This window comes from Haematobia irritans, chromosome 2, assembly GCF_050003625.1.
Source record: "Haematobia irritans isolate KBUSLIRL chromosome 2, ASM5000362v1, whole genome shotgun sequence".
Lineage (NCBI taxonomy): Eukaryota > Metazoa > Arthropoda > Insecta > Diptera > Muscidae > Haematobia > Haematobia irritans.
Genome location: NC_134398.1, coordinates 177826141 through 177844924, shown reverse-complemented (window position 1 = coordinate 177844924; position 18784 = coordinate 177826141). Strand labels below are relative to the sequence as shown.

General features: G+C 28.4%; 1 protein-coding gene and 1 long non-coding RNA gene across 3 annotated transcripts in view; both read left to right on the top strand.

Moving 5' to 3' along the window:
- bun (TSC22 domain family member bunched) overlaps positions 1 to 18784 on the top strand; it is a 612850-nt gene that overhangs the window by 333907 nt on the left and 260159 nt on the right. The window lies entirely within an intron of this gene.
- On the top strand, positions 1954 to 18205 carry LOC142226758 (uncharacterized). The gene is made up of 2 exons (XR_012719744.1): positions 1954 to 2402; positions 18145 to 18205. It is a non-coding gene; the product is annotated as an uncharacterized LOC142226758 (long non-coding RNA).

Genomic DNA, 18784 nt, shown 5'->3' with positions numbered 1-18784 from the left:
AGAAAAAAAACAGCGATAAAAATAAAATAATTAGATAATTTTTATAAATTCATTAAATTTATTAAAAATAAAAATTTATTTATATTCAATAAATTTGTTTCAATCGAAAATCGTGGATACACCCAAATGATAGAGAGTATACAGCATTCAATACGAAGGTTAAAACCAACGTTTCAAGAAAAAAACAGCGATAAAAATAAAATAATTAGATAATTTTTATAAATTTATTAAATTTAATAAAATAAAAATTTATTTATATTCAATAAATTTGTTTCAATCGAAAATCGTCGATAACCTGCCAATGACAAATAAAGTTTTGATAATCATTTAGTGATTATTCGATAACGAAATTCGATAAAAAAAATACGTGGTTTTTTTATCTAGGTAAGGTTAGGTGGCAGCCCAATATTTCAGGCTCACTTAGACTATTTAGTCCATTGTAATACCACATAGGTGAACTTCTCTCTTATCACTGAGTGCTGCCCGATTCCATGTTAAGGTCAATGACAAGGGACCTCCTTTTTATAGCCGAGTCCGAACGGCGTTCCACATTGCAGTGAAACCAGTTAGAGAAGTTTTGAAACCCTCAGAAATGTCACCAGCATTACTGAGGTGGGATAATCCACCGCTGAAAAACTTTTTGGTGTTCGGCCGAAGCAGGAATCGAACCCACGACCTTGAGTATGCAAGGCGGGCAGGCTAAGCATTGCACCACGGTGGCTCCCTTGACCTTACCTTAAGAAGTTTGGTATTGATTTCGATCCAAAGATGTGGCTTGTGATAGAGATTCCATTTATCTTGAAATAAAAAGATTCAATATTTTAATCAATAATTTAAGGAATATTTCCTTAAATCAAAAATGTGTTTATTTACTTTAAGAAAAATTTGCCTTAGTTCAAAGACATATGACTTTAACATAGGGACGCAAATTTCAAAAATGTGTGTCCTAAATTAAAAAAAAAATAAATAAATTGAAATTTAAAAAATACAAACTATATTTTATTTAAAATTTCATTATTTGAACGAAATGTTGTCATTAATATTTTGTGAAGTTCGCATCCTAAAATTTAGGTTTTATAATTTTTAGTATCACGTAAATATTTTTTCAGTGTAGTTGTACGAGGTAGGCTTTGCTTGTTATGTAGGTTTTATTAAGTAATTTTTTCCTCCGTCTCTCATTTTTTGTAAATACATGGCAACCCTTTGACATTACTTCTCTATTTTTAAAGAATTTTTTCTTTAATAGTTTGTTAATCTTTAAAAGGTTAAAGTGGCAGCCCGATTAAATTTCAGGCTCACTTAGACTATTCAGTCCATTGTAATATATAGTATAGTTAATCCTTGGCATCACGTAAATATTTTTTCAATATTTTTTAAGTAATTTTCTCGTCTCACTTTTTTTTAATACATGGCAACCCTTTTACATTACTTCTCTATTTTTTGCTGCATACCTTAAAAAGGAAAAATAAAAATCATGAAAAATTTTATACAAATATTATGATTTTATTTGAATACTAAATGTACAATTCGATTTTCTATACATTTGGCCATATTTCCATAATAAAGAATAGGACTTATTTGGTCATTGTTGTTTTTGCATTTTTTTTCTTTCTACATTTTCCTCTCCATGCATTTCGTATATACTACAATACATTTCGCCTAATGACAATAAACATTAGCAATGTAGTAGACGTAAACGTTGACTTGACGTCGACTACGACTACGACAACAACAACAATAATATAAAAAATTTCGGTGTGAAATTATTCCTATGGGAGAAAACGATGACAAAGTTGTTGTTGTTAGTAGTATTTTTGTTTTGTGTATATGTGAGTGTGTGTTATAATTTTTTTGGTCACATCTCTGAGTGCCTTAACTGTGAGTAGTGAAACAACCGATGTTGTGAATACTTTGGTGGGTTATATGGGAGGCTTTCGAAATCTCTAGTATATATGTATTTTGTTTTAATTTTTTTTTGTCAGTCAGAGACATTTTTGTGTGTTTTTTGGGACTACGGTGAGCTCAACGCATTTGATGGGAACTGGCTAGCACGTAGATTTGTATTCGATAATTTGTATTGCCGCCTGACGCCATTTATTGCCGCCGACATCGCTTTCGCCTATGTTTCAACAATGCCGTTAATGTCACCGTCAACGTAGCTGCCAGCTGTTGTGGTTGGACCTTCTTGCGCTCTCTTAACACCCAGAGTATAATCAGCGACGTCGTCTCTGGGTTTAGTAAACAAAAACTTGTCGCCGGCGTCAGTGTTTTATACGTGGAAGTGTGTTTTTTACTACGGAAGAATCACTTAACACGATTAAAACGAAGAAAAATAAAATTAATTTAAAAGAAAAAGAATTAAAACGGGAAATTATTTTATATATATTTTCAGCAAATGAAACGTAATGAAGAAATAAAATAATTTTCTTACCAACAAACAACGATACAAAATAGTGAACAAAAAAAAAAACGTGTCAAGAGAATCAATAGCAAAGCAAAATAAAAAAATAGGCCTATAGTTTTCACATTGAAGGCCAAATAATAGTGCGATAAGAGCTTCTAATAGTTGCGTTTGTTTTAATATAGTTTGAAAAATGATCTTAAAATTTATAAAAATTTTATATTTTCTGGCGTATTGAATTTTTTAAATCAGAGAGAATTGGCCCCTACTGTCACAACCATTCATTACCCTTTGTTGGATTTTGTTGGCCTTCTCATGTGTTTTGTTTTCTTTTGATGTTTGTGTGTGAACTATTTAAGTACACGAAACGGAAGCTGCTCTATTGTATCGATATTGATTTCTATTTTGCTTCGCCGATTCCCAGCAAAAAAAAATCTATGCCAGTCAGCCGGCACTCCGCCATCATTTTTGTACATATTTACTTTTTTTCGTTTGGAATGTTTATCGAAAGAATGAAATCTCATGGGTTTCCAAAAAAAAATAGTTTTCAATGTCATCGCATTTTTCGTATTTCTTTTCAATATTTATGGGGATTTTTATATGCGCCAGCCTTGTAACATAGGCTATGACGACGGGCTCAATGGCATTTGAAATAATACCTTGACAATGAGAAAATAGAGCCATCCATAAAACCCTGTTGCACAGTGGGAGGAGTAGCAGGTCATATCGAAAATATATTTTAGGAAAAAAAAACTTTACAAAAAATTAAATTTTTCCACATATGACAGATATCGGTTTGAATTTCGATTATACCAACTTAAAAAATATATATAAAATTTATGAAATTAAGTATTTCAACTTTATTTGCAACTTCTATTAACAAATTAATGCAAACTATAGTTACATAGGACTTAATCTTAACACATAGTTAGGTCCATAGTTGGAAAGGTTACATTTTTAAATTAATTGGTGTACATATAAATTAAATTAAATTAAATTAAATTAAATTAAATTAAATTAAATTAAATTAAATTAAATTAAATTAAATTAAATTAAATTAAATTAAATTAAATTAAATTAAATTAAATTAAATTAAATTAAATTAAATTAAATTAAATTAAATTAAATTAAATTAAATTAAATTAAATTAAATTAAATTAAATTAAATTAAATTAAATTAAATTAAATTAAATTAAATTAAATTAAATTAAATTAAATTAAATTAAATTAAATTAAATTAAATTAAATTAAATTAAATTAAATTAAATTAAATTAAATTAAATTAAATTAAATTAAATTAAATTAAATTAAATTAAATTAAATTAAATTAAATTAAATTAAATTAAATTAAATTAAATTAAATTAAATTAAATTAAATTAAATTAAATTAAATTAAATTAAATTAAATTAAATTAAATTAAATTAAATTAAATTAAATTAAATTAAATTAAATTAAATTAAATTAAATTAAATTAAATTAAATTAAATTAAATTAAATTAAATTAAATTAAATTAAATTAAATTAAATTAAATTAAATTAAATTACATTAAATTACATTAAATTACATTAAATTAAATTACATTAAATTAAATTACATTAAATTAAATGTAAAAAATTATTTTGTGAGGACTTCCCTTCCAGTTGCTAAGTTGCCAAAAATGTTAAGTCTTGTGTTTGTGATTATTTTTTTTCCAATTCCGAGAACATTTTTACCCCACTGTGTCTTATATGATATGTTGATCTCTTTTGCCCTATATTCGCTTTTTTAGTATTTGGAAATATTTAGTGTGATTTGTTTTCGTGTGTTTTTTAAGAATAGCCGAATTTAGTCTTTGCTAATTTTTTCGTTTTGATAATACTTTTGATAATGATTTTGGGTTTATTGTTTTGTTTGTTGTCCTCACATTTTTTATTCTACCTTTTTATACTAGTTTCGCTTTATCTCGCAATTTATTTTTTTTTGTTTTTAGATGAAGAAAAAAAGTATTTTTTGTTCGCATTTGACGTTTATGTATTTTGGATTTTCTTTTATAAACTTTTGAACTACTACTACTACTAGTCTTACATAAAAAAACGAATTTAATTGTTCTCTACATTTCAGCGTAAATTTTATTGGGGAGAATATTGAATCATCCATCCTTTGTTGATTGTTTAAAAATATATATATAAATATAACATATATATATATAAATATAACATATATATATATATATATATATATATATATATATATATATATATATATATATATATATATATATATATATATATATATATATATATATATATATATATATATATATATATATATATATATATATATATATATATATATATATATATATATATATATATATATATATATATATATATATATATATATATATATATATATATATATATATATATATATATATATATATATATATATATATATATATATATTTTTTTTTTTTTTTTTTTGTCATGGTGGACCTTTTTATATTTATATATTTTTAAGGTTTTTATTATGCGTTTTTCAAAAACAAAATGGGTTTTAAAATATGTTAAATTAATGAGAAATGAGAATTAATGGATTTCCTAAAAATGTGAATTTAAAGTGAGATACTAAATTTTTGGATGGCCATTTAATGTTGTGAAATTTTTCGAATCTATTTGCCATTAAATTGAGTTTGTTCCTCTAAAACTAAATAAATAACCTGAAGCCATTGAATAAAGTTCCGATTATTGTTTCTTCTTTAGACGGGAAGGACTCGAGTGAAATGTGAGCACCCACGGTTAACATATTTTGTCCATATTTGGGAGGTGTCCACTTATCAGATGTCCATTTTAATGAGATAATACTATAATTGAAATTATTTCGTAAAAATTATTTCGTAAAAATTAAAAAAAAAAAAACAAGTCGAAAGTCGGGAGTGAGTCAAGTCGATAGTCGACCTACTGAATTAGTAAGCATTGTTTGTGGGGTATCAATGATATAGGTTTGGGGAAAAACCGCATTTCCATATTTAAGAACATTAAAGGGTACATGGTTATGGGAGTCTTATCACAATCTGAACAGAAATGTCTCACATTAGGAGCTATAGTTGATTCGGAACCTGCCACTAATATTTAGTCCATTATTAAAAGAGAAGAAATCGTTCAATTAGTGTGGATAATAAATCCATATTCTGAAAATGGATTTATGCGTATATATGGGAGCTATATATAAGTCTAAACCGATTTCGGTGATATTTTCCAGATTTGTAGTAAGATCGGTTAATAAATGTGGCCACTATGGTCAAAAATAAGATTATAAAGAGCAACTTTTTAAAAATCGGGCGCTACATATATATGGGAGCTATATCCAAATGGGAACCGATTTCGATGATATTTTGCACATACACTGAAAAAAAAAGCATACTCGGTTCCAAAGATTTTGTCTTTACTTTAAAAAAATTGGTATTGATTCCGAGCCAAAGAAGCGGAGAATACAAGTAAGGATACTTTTAAGACACAATTCTCTTTTAAATTTGGGTTTTGTGTACTTGCTTCTAGGAAGCAGATTTTAATTTTTCGCTTTCTCAGCTTTTTTTTCTTCATATGCTATCAAAGTCCTTTAAAAACGAGTTAACGGCAACTTTATTTTCCAAATTAAGACTCGACTTCCAGCAGAAATTTGCTATGTTTGAAGCAAAAAACTTCTTTAAAATAAAGTTTTGAAAAACATGTCCTATATATGAACGATTTTTTGCTTTGTAGTAAAGATGCAAAAAGACAAAAAATTTAAAGACAATTTCATTAAATTTAAAGAATTTTTCTGAATTATTAAAGTCAAGTTGACCTTAGCCTATACATTTTTTCTTTCATGTTAAGATACCCATTTTTAAGTCACATCACTTATTTATAAGGACAATACGACTTCATTGAAAAGTTTATCGACTTTTGGACAAGGAAAATAACTTTATTTTAGAGAAATGCGTATTCTATGCTAAGCAAAATTTGTATCCGTATTTTAAAGACATGAAATCTTTGACCTCACGACAATATTTTTTTCAGTGTAGAGTCAGTGCTATATAACATTACAGTAAGCCAAATTTGAGTAAGATCGTTTGATAAATAAGGGACTTATGGCTAAATTTGTAAAAATCGGGCGATACATGTATATGGGAGCTATATCTAAATCTGAACCGATTTCGATGATTTTTTGCATATATATAGTCAGTACTATAGAACACTAGAGTAAGCCAAATTTGAGTAGGATCGGTTAATACATAAGGGATTTATGGCCAAATTTTGGGAATATCGGGCGATACATATATATGGGAGCTATATCTAAATCTGAACCGATTTCGATTAAATTTTGCACATAGAGTCAGTGCTATAGAAGATTAGAGTAAGCCAAATTTGAGTAAGATCGGTTACTAATTAAGGGACTTATGGCCAAATTTTGGGAATATCGGGCGATACAAATACATGGGAGCTATAGCTATAGAAAATTCGATTGGGCCAACTTTGAGTCAGATCGGTTGATAAATAAGGGACTTATAGCCAAATTTGGGGAATATCGGGCGATACATATATATATGGGAGATATATCTAAATCTGAACCGATTTCGATGAAATTTGGCACACTTAAAGGGTGGTCAATTGGATTACTTTGTGGCAAATTTGACGCCAATCGGTTAGTAAATGAACGCAATCTGACTCCATTTACCGAAATCGGGCGATACATATATATGGAAGCTATATCTAAATTTGATACGATTTTGTTCAAATTCAATAGCGTTCGTCCCTTTGCAAAAAAAAAAAACACATACCAAATTTCATCAAAATCGGTTAATAATTGCGACCGGAATCCTGCGAACAACAAATACATGGACGCACGGACACCAAGCACTAGATCGACTCAGGAGGTAATTCTGAGTCGATCGGTATATAATTTATGGTCTTATGTCTTTAATCAATATTTCAATTTCAATATTATGGTCTTAAATCAATATTTCTGGTAGGCACATTTTTTGGCCGATCAAAGTTATTGTACCCTGTCTACTATGTGGTTTAGGGTATAAAAATAATTGTAGCGTATACTTTATTAAAAGCATGGGTATTTACATATATAACGTATACGCCATACAAGTCTGTTCTATTAATATAAGTCATACGCAACCATGGCCAAATTTTATATAACTACCGAATTACATAATTACTTTTCAACACACTATATTGAATATATATGAGGTGTTTTTAGCAGTTGTTTTTCAAAGTGAGGAATTTGTAACTTTTTCCTATTTTTAAGATAAAATATAAATATACAACATTTTCTCTAAAGCAAGAATGTGACATTCTTATTATATTTTTCATTTATTATAAAATACAAAATAAGAACAATAATTGGTTATAGAATCATCTCAAATCATTGTTGGCATATCGCATGGATTTATTGATTTTTTTTTGTTTTCTAAAAAATTTGTCATTGATTTGTCATTATTTCATGCTACAAATGCACCTGAAATATCGCTATGGTGGTTTTCTAAACAAACTTTTTCTTTTATTAAAACAAAACTCATTGGTGGTGATTCACAAAACATTCACCCTCCTTTATCATGTATTATTCATGATTTTCGCAAACATTCTAGTATTATTATTATTATTGAGATATTAAACTTAGTATATAAAGAGATCTAAGGCAATTGATCGATGAGTTTGTTGCCAATTTCTGTTTCTTGCTAAATACAATTTTAAGCTTCTTCTTTTCATTTCGTTTAATTACACTGAAAGCAAATAAGATTTTCCTCTTTTTTTTTTGCATGAACATTTCTCGGATTATATGGGGGTGTACAAATCTAAAAATACTAAATTGCTTTTCGATTTTTTTTATTCAACTTTTTGGCAACGATTTGAGGTATTTGTTTTTTTTTTTTTCTCTCCAACCATCAATAAAAAAAACCAAAGCGCATACAAATGTAGTGTGGTTGCCGAGAGAATTGGTTAAGGCAAAGAATTGATAAAGATGCTGTTAACCAGTGTATGACAAAGACATTTGAAAATAAAACAAAAATTTAAATGTTAAAAAACGAATTGACGTGGGAAATAAAAACAGCTGATAATAACAGCAAACCGTAGAAACAGAATAATCGAAGAATTAAAAATGATTTATGAATGTGTTTCACAGCTAGAGGGTCGGGGGAGGTGGTTCACAAAACCACAAACTCAGTAGACAACGAGTCGAGTCGTTGGACATGGGTTATTTGGCTTGTCTTGTTTTGTTTTGTTTTCAGACATTTTTACCCGTCTGCAACATACCTATATTCACCCGCTATGCTATTTTTTCTTGTCAGTATCTTTTTTTATCAATAGACGTTTCAAACATTTGTATTAAAGTTGCTTATCTCTGGTCTTTATAGCTAAGGACTGTCCGTGGGTTTTTTTATAGCTATAAATAGAGAGAAGTTTTTAGAAAATTAGCTTTTTTTAAACCATCAGAAAAATATTGGTCATATATCAATTGTTTTCTTCAAATTATGAAATAAAAGCTTTGCAATAGAATTGCTATGGTCTCGGTTTTAAAACTAGGATAGCCTACTTGGTCTGGCCAGACCAAATTTGACTTTGAGCGCTTAGTGATCGAAAGCTTCTCACCTATCCTAGGGTTAATCTCATTCGGGGTTTAATATAATGTAAAAGTCGTCGTCCTTACGATCGTTTCTTAATATAATCACAATGAAAATCAATTTTAATAAAAATTAATTGAAGCCAAAAATTTATTTTTTCTGCTAAATGGCCATTTTTGAATTAAAGAAGGTAATCATATCGTATACTTTATTTAATCCAGGAGTATTTAGATATATAAAGTATACGCCGCAATCCTCTCCTATTAATATAAGTCATACGCAGCAATGGCCAAATTTATAATTTTACCTTACAATCTAATTTAAAATTATTCTCTATGTTACGTTTTAACTTTTCAATATTCTAAATTACTTGCATAATAAAACAATTTACCACAGTTGTCGATGACAAGCTTCTAAATGTTCTATCAATTGTTTTCTTCAAATTATGAAATAAAAGCTTTGCAATAGAATTGCTATGGTCTCGTTTTTAACCCTAGGATAGACTATTTGGTCTGGCCAGACCAAATTTGACTTTGAGCGCTTAGTGAAAGCTTCTCGCCTATCCTAGGGTTAATCTCATTCGGGATTTAATATAATGTAAAAGTCGTCGCCCTTACGATCGTTTCTTAATATAATCACAATGAAAATCAATTATAAAAATTAACTGCACCAATTAAAGTTTTAATTGGAACAATTAATTCTTAAATAAGATTTGTTGATTGATATTATTTCCGTGATTTGAATAATTTCAATTAAAATTTCTTAATTGAAGCCAAAATTTTATTTTTTTTCTGCTAAATGGCCATTTTTGAATTAAAGAAGGTAATCATAGCGTATACTTTATTTAATCCAGGAGTATTTAGATATATAAAGTATACGCCACAATCCTCTCCTATTAATATAAGTCATACGCAGCAATGGCCAAATTTATAATTTTACCTTACAATCTAATTTAAAATTATTCTCTATGTTACCTTTTAACTTTTCAATATTCTAAATTACTTGCATAGTTTTCGATGACAAGCTTCTAAATGTTTTGATTAAAAAATTAATTAAACCAAGTTATTAATCAAAATAAAAATTAACAAATTATTATAACAAAAATTAACCAAATCAATTAAATTTTTAATTGGAACAATTACTTTTTAAATTGACTTTGATGATTGATATTATCATTTCCGCGATTTTCAATTCAAAATTAATTGAATCAATCAAATTTCTTAATTGAAACCAAAAATTTATTTTTTTCTGCTAAATTACCATTTTTGAATTATAGAAGGTAGTCATAGCGTATACTTTATTTAATACATGTATATTTCTATATATAACGTATACGCCACATATGCCTGCTCTATTAATATACATTATACGCAGCAATGGTTAAATTTATAACTTTATCTTATAATCTTATTAAAACTCAATTAATTAAATCAAATTTTTAATCAAAATAAAAATCAATCACAAAAATTAACCAAATCAATTAAATTTTTAATTGCAATAATTAGAATTGGTAGTATATATATATTACGATTTTCGTAATTTCGATTTTCAATAACAATTCAAAATTAATGGAATCAATAAAATTTCTCAATTGAAAACAAAAAATATTTTTGTTTTAACTAAAGGCTAGTACTATGTTCGGGTTTCGAGTTAGGTTAGGTTAGGTTGCAGCCCGATGTATCAGGCTCACTTAGACTATTCAGTCCATTGTGATACCACATTGGTGAATTTCTATATTATCACTGAGTGCTGCCCGATTCCATGTTAAGCTCAATGACAAGGGACCTTCAAGTCCGAACGGCGTTCCACATTGCAGTGAAACCACTTACACACAAAAATTTTTTTTTCTGATTCAATCACGAAATTAATTGATCCAATTAATTTTTTAATTGAAGTGTCTTCAATCACAGAAATGATAGTATCAATTAAAAAATTAATTGGCAGTCAATTAAAAAATTAATTGATTCAATTAAAAATTTAATTGATACTATTAATTTATGTGATTGATTTTTATTTCAATTAAAAAATATGTTGATTCAATTAAATTTTTAATTGAATATTTTTTAAAACTCAATTAAGATTTTAATTGGAAAAATTTTCGTGAACTTTTTTTCTGTGTAGAGAAGCTTTGAAACCCTCAGAAATGTCACCAACATTACTGAGGTGCGATAATCCTCCGTTGAAAAACTTTTTGGTGTTCGGTCGAAGCAGGAATCGAACCCACGACCTTGTGTATGCAAGACGGACATGCTATCCATTGCACCACGGTGGCTTCGAGTTAAAAATTACTTTATTTTTGCAGTTATTTTTCTAAAACAATCAATATTATAAATAAAAACAAAATATATATATTCCTGTTAAATCTTCATCACATATAGATGAAAAAGACAATGCGTATCAATTGAGTTAAACTGAATGCTTTTGATAGTACCATTTTAATAAAGTAACCGTGGAAATTTCAACGCGAAAAACGAACATAGTAGCGCCCTTAAGTGACTACTTGTGATTAAAAGAAAGTATTCATAGCGTATACTTTATCAAATGCAAGGGTATTCAGATATATAACGTATACGCCACATATGCCTGCTCTAATAATATAAGTCATACGCAACAATGGTCAAATTTATAATTTTATCTTATAATCTAATTTAAGACAATTTTCTAAAGTACATAACTTATTTTCAATAAACTAAATCCAACACAGGCCTTAAGGATTGACTTGCAAAATAAAACTATTTGCCACAGCTGTCGATGGCACACTTATAAATGTTTTTTGTCTTTTTATTTCTATCTTGATTTTTACTCTTTTTTTTTTTTTGTTTTCTGATTTCTCATCTGCTTTATTGAACACGTTTTTTTTATGATATCTCTATTATTAATCTCTCGCTCTCTTATTTGTAAGCAGTCTGCTCTATGTTCAACCGACAACCAACCAAAAATCGAACATGTGTTTAACCCACTGAACTTTAAAGACAAAAACACAAACATATTACGACAACACAAAAAAAAACCAGCCATACCAAGCCAAACAGCGCTCAATCCGACAACAACCAGTTCACTTTGAATGATTTTGTATACCTTCTATAATTCACTTTATCTTGACTTGAACAATTTTTTTATTGTGCATGTGAGCGTGTGTGTGTCTGTTGTGTTGATGTAATTTGTATGGTCTTCTATATCAGTCAGTATGCCAGTCTATTAGCTAGTCGATTGGTCGTCTTTTTTTCTTGTTTTCTTCAAATTAATTTTGCGGTATCGCGGTTTGTTTCAATTTTGCGTTTTTTTTTTATTGCACATTTTTTTTATTATTTATTATTTTATCAATTGTTGGTCCCACAAGTGCTTTTGAGAAGCTTTTGTCACATCACAATAAGCATCTGGTTTAATGCAGTGTTTAATGCAGTGTTTAATAAAAAATTCTGATAATTGATGATTGCATTTTTTTTTGGTGTGTGTTAATATAAAAAATAAATTAATATTACTTGGTATTTTTCATTGCAAAGTGCTTAGGAACTGAATTTTTTTCGATAACAAAAAAGTAAATGTATATAAAAACTCAACTCTTTTTTTTTTTTTGTGAAGAACAATTTTGATTTTAAAGGGGGCGGTTTAATGATTTTGGTATTTTCAATGCACAGAAGGTATTAAATTAAATAGAAGTTAATCTTGTAAAAATCAGTTCATACGAATATTTAAATTAAATTAAAAAGTTGATACTATGTGCCGTATTATGGGTATCGGATACTTTTATTTGGACGATTTTTTTGGGGATTTTATATAAAAAAAATTGTTTACATGCAACTCCTGTTTGAATTTATTGCAGTAATATCAGAGTTGCCATGTGTTTTATATGAAATCCACAAAGAAATGGTTCAAATAAGGGTATAGTAGGTTAGGTGGCAGCCCGATGTATCAGGCTCACTTAGACTATTCAGTCCATTATGATACCACATTGGTGAACTTCTCTCTTATCACTGAGTGCTGCCCGATTCCATGTTAAGCTCAATGACAAGGGACCTCCTTTTTATAGCCGAGTCCGAACGGCGTTCCACATTGCAGTGAAACCACTTAGAGAAGCTTTGAAACCCTCAGAAATGTCACCAGCATTACTGAGGTGGGATAATCCACCGCTGAAAAACTTTTTGGTGTTCGGTCGAAGCAGGAATCGAACCCACGACCTTGTGTATGCAAGGCGGGCATGCTAACCATTGCACCACGGTGGCTCGGCTAGGGTATAGTATGAACGTCGAGTTTATCGGCGGTTTTTGATGAAAATCTAATTTTCGTTGGACCAGTAGAACCGTTGCTTTCTAGACTTCAACAATCGGTTTTTGGTTTTTGTATTTTTTTATTTCAAAATCACATCAGAATATTTTAACAAACAAACTACAACAAATAGTTGCAATGTAAAATTAGATTTTATGAAAACCGTTTGAACCGGTTATTTGTTAAAAAAAAAAAAAAAAAAAAAACACCGCCAACCGGTTTTGGTAAAATGTTCGAGATTGTAAAACAGAGCAAACGTGATTGAAAAAAACACGATTTTTGATCGCCCAGGATATTTTAACAAACAAACTGCAACAAATAGCTGCATCGTAAAATTGGATTTTATGAAAACCGGTTGAACAGGTTATTGGTTTCAATTTGATGAAAATCCAATTTTCGGTGGACCAGTAGAACCGTTGTTTTCTACACTTCAACAACCGGTTTTTGGTGTTTGTATTTTTTTAATTCAAAATTATATCAGGACATTTTAACAAACAAACTGCAACAAATAGTTGCATCGTAAAATTAGTTTTTATGAAAACCGGTTGAACAGGTTATTTGTTTCAAAAAAAAAAAAACACCGCCAAACGGTTTTGGTAAAGTGTTGGGGTTTATAAAACCGGGCAAACGCGATTTTCAAAAAAAACGGTTTTTGATCACCCAGGATATTTTAACAAATAAACTGCAACAAATGATTCATCGTAAAATTTGATTTTATGAAAACCGGTTGAGCACGTTATTTGTTTCAATTTGATGAAAATCCAATTTTCGGTGGAGAACCGTTGTTTTCTAGACTTCAACAACCGCTTTTTGCTTTTTGTATTTTTTTAATTCAAAATTACATCAGGATATTTTAACAAACAAACTGCAACAAATGATTCATCGTAAAATTTGATTTTATGAAAACCGGTTGAACAGGTTATTTGTTTCAATTTGATGAAAATCCAATTTTCGGTGGACCAGTAGAACCGTTGTTTTCTACACTTCAACAACCGGTTTTTGGTGTTTGTATTTTTTTAATTCAAAATTATATCAGGACATTTTAACAAACAAACTGCAACAAATAGTTGCATCGTAAAATTAGTTTTTATGAAAACCGGTTGAACAGGTTATTTGTTTCAAAAAAAAAAAAAAAAAAAAAACACCGCCAACCGGTTTTGGTAAAATGTTCGAGTTTGTAAAACCGGGCAAACGCGATTTTCCAAAAAAAAACGGTTTTTCATCACCCAGGATATTTTAACAAATAAACTGTAACAAATAGATGCATCGTAAAATTGGATTTTATGAAAACCGGTTGAACAGGTTATTTGTTTCAAAAAAAAAAAAAAAAACACCGCCAAACGGTTTTGGTAAAGTGTTGGGGTTTATAAAACCGGGCAAACACGATTTTCAAAAAAACCGGTTTTTGATCACCCAGGATATTTTAACAAATAAACTGCAACAAATGATTCATCGTAAAATTTGATTTTATGAAAACCGGTTGAACAGGTTATTTGTTTCAATTTGATGAAAATCCAATTTTCGGTGGAGAACCGTTGTTTTCTAGACTTCAACAACCGGTTTTTGCTTTTTGTATTTTTTTAATTCAAAATTACATCAGGATATTTTAACAAACAAACTGCAACAAATAGTTGCATCGTAAAATTAGATTTTATGAAAACCGGTTGAACGGGTTATTTGTGCAAAAAAAAACACCGCCAACCGGTTTTGGTAAAATGTTCGGGTTTATAAAACCGGGCAAACGCGATTTTCAAAAAAACCGGTTTTTGATCACCCAGGATATTTTAACAAATAAACTGCAACAAATGATTCATCGTAAAATTTGATTTTATGAAAACCGGTTGAGCACGTTATTTGTTTCAATTTGATGAAAATCCAATTTTCGGTGGAGAACCGTTGTTTTCTAGACTTCAACAACCGGTTTTTGCTTTTTGTATTTTTTTAATTCAAAATTACATCAGGATATTTTAACAAACAAACTGCAACAAATGATTCATCGTAAAATTTGATTTTATGAAAACCGGTTGAACAGGTTATTTGTTTCAATTTGATGAAAATCCAATTTTCGGTGGACCAGTAGAACCGTTGTTTTCTACACTTCAACAACCGGTTTTTGGTGTTTGTATTTTTTTAATTCAAAATTATAGCAGGACATTTTAACAAACAAACTGCAACAAATAGTTGCATCGTAAAATTAGTTTTTATGAAAACCGGTTGAACAGGTTATTTGTTTCAAAAAAAAAAAAAAAAAAACACCGCCAACCGGTTTTGGTAAAATGTTCGAGTTTGTAAAACCGGGCAAACGCGATTTTCCAAAAAAAAAAACGGTTTTTCATCACCCAGGATATTTTAACAAATAAACTGTAACAAATAGATGCATCGTAAAATTGGATTTTATGAAAACCGGTTGAACAGGTTATTTGTTTCAAAAAAAAAAAAAAAAACACCGCCAAACGGTTTTGGTAAAGTGTTGGGGTTTATAAAACCGGGCAAACACGATTTTCAAAAAAACCGGTTTTTGATCACCCAGGATATTTTAACAAATAAACTGCAACAAATGATTCATCGTAAAATTTGATTTTATGAAAACCGGTTGAACAGGTTATTTGTTTCAATTTGATGAAAATCCAATTTTCGGTGGAGAACCGTTGTTTTCTAGACTTCAACAACCGGTTTTTGCTTTTTGTATTTTTTTAATTCAAAATTACATCAGGATATTTTAACAAACAAACTGCAACAAATAGTTGCATCGTAAAATTAGATTTTATGAAAACCGGTTGAACGGGTTATTTGTGCAAAAAAAAACACCGCCAACCGGTTTTGGTAAAATGTTCGGGTTTATAAAACCAGACAAACGCGATTTTCCAAAAAACCCAGTTTTTGATCACCCAGGATATTTTAACAAAAAAACTGCAACAAATAGGTGCATCGTCAAATTAGATTTTATGAAAACCGGTTGAACAGGTTATTTGTTTCAAAAAAAAAACACAGCCAACCGGTTTTGGTAAAATGTTCAGGTTTGTAAAACCGGGCAAACGCGATTTTCAAAAAAAGGCTTTTTGGGTTTTTGATCACCCTGTATTTATATTAAAATTGGAATAAAATTAAAGCAAACCAAATAAATCTCGACTCAATCAACTCCAATCAAATTTAAGACTTTAGGATAACCGTTTAATTTATTGGTTATTTGTTTGGCAAAAAGTCCCGATTTTTAAAGCCGAGCTAACGCGATTTTGAAAAACCCCGGCTTTTGATTTGTATTGAGCTAAATTAATAAATTTCGACTGAATCAGCTCCACTCAAATTTAAGAGTTGTTATGACAACCGGTTATACCGGTTAGTTGATTCCCAAAAAACAACATCGTGTACCGGTTTTAGCAAAGTGTGCGGATTTTTAAAACCTATAAAAAGCGAATTTTCAAAAAGCTTTTTTGTCACTCTATATTCATATTAAAATTGGAATTAAACCAAAAGAAATAAATCTCAACTCAATTAACTCCACTCAAATTTAAGGCTTTTTATGAGAACCGTTTGAAGCGGATATACCGGACTTTTCATCACTCTATATCTATATTAAAATTGGATTTAAATTAAACCATGAAAATAATACTCCACTCAATTAACTCCAATAAAATTTAAGTCGTTTTTTATGAAAACCGGTTGAACCGGTTATGACTTATGGTTATTTATTTCAAAAAACAACATCTACAAATTTTGGCAAAAAGTCCGGGGAAATCTGATCTAAAAAAAATGTATATTTATTTATATAAAAATTGGAAATAGACAAAAATAAATAAAATTCAATTAAAAGAAAGCTTAAGTTGATCTAAAATTATGTTTGATTGATTTAAATTGAATTAAATCAAATTTGATTGATCTGACTTGCCGGGGAAATCTGATCTAAAAAAATTGTATATTTATATAAAAATTCGAATTAGACAAAAATCAAATTTGATTGATCTGACAATTAAATACAATTAATTTACCCTAAATGTTCAAAAATAAAATTTCATTACAATAAATTATAATTTAGCTTGAGATTTAATTTAGACTATAAATTTATTTATTAAAAAAAAAACAATTAAATCTATTATTTTTATTTATTTATTTATTTTTTTTTTTTTTTTTTTTTGATCCAAAATTCCTTGCCTTTTGTATGCTACCGAATCCCAATAATCCTCCCTCGTTGTTTGTTTCGTTTAACTTTGCTTAGTTTTTTTGTTCGATTCCTTTCGATGTCATTTTTTTTCAGTTATTCACTTTGGGAATGACTTTGGTTATTTTTTTGGTTGCTGCTCATACATCAAAAGTAACCAACAATTTAAATAAAATCAAATATTCAATATAGTCAATAGCTTAGTGTCTATTGGAAAGTTGTTTTAACACAACAAACATTCTGTTTTGTATTTTAATTAAATAGAACCGAATAAAAGAAAAACGTTTCAAAGCAAAAACCACAGTGACAAACAAAAACCCATAAAAATAAATTTTATCAGTTGCAGTGTTTGCTCAGCAATAGATCGATAATACTAGTGTTTGTTGTTGTTGTTGCTGTTGTTGTTTGTACTGCTATAGTTTTATTTATATTTGAGAGGGAGAGAGAGAAAGAGAGAAAACCCCCCACAAAACGGATTTTCCTCTCAAACATTCTTATTGGTCATCATATCTTCGGAGAGTTCTTTTTTTTTATTCTCTTCAAATTGAGTTTAATGATTACAGTGGTGTACACAAGCATACATATGGGAAATAGGCCAAGTTAGTTACAAGAGAGATATCCAGCTAAGATCTACAAGAACCACCTCATCTCACTCAATCAGAAATATTGAAAGAAATACGAAATGCGATTTTTGTACAAGTTTTTTCTTCTTCTTTAATTCATTTAGATAGATGTGTAAAAGTAAATAATTGAACAGAAAAAAAATGTGCTAATCGAATTCTAACAGATTTTATTAAACAAAAACGAAACCTTCAAAGTGATTGTAGAGTGAAATGAAAGAGTCCGATGGAAATTTGTGATAAAAAAATTTATACAAAAATTTAACCAAATGATGGTCGGTTCTAATTAAAAAATAAAAATAACAAATCAAAATATACACATAAAAAAAATTGTGATAATTTGTATACTAAATTTACAAAAAAAAAATTTACAAAAAAAATTCTAGATTAAAAAAAAAAAAACTAGAAATAAAAAATCTAAGAGTTTCTAAAAGTAAAATAAATATTTGGAATATAAATAGTATTAAAAAAATACTGGACACCATAAAGTACATTTATTCAAAAATTTAACCAAATGATGGTGGGTTAAAAAAAATACAGAAAAAGAAATAAAAATAACAAATTAAAATATATACATACAAAAATTTTGTGATAATTTGTATAATAAATTTACAAAAAATGTTCTAGAAATATATAAAAAAACTAGAATTAAAAAATCTAAGAGTTTCTAAAAGAAAAATAAATAATTGCAATATAAAAAATATTAAAAAAAAAAATACTGCACACCATAAAGTACAAATCAAATCT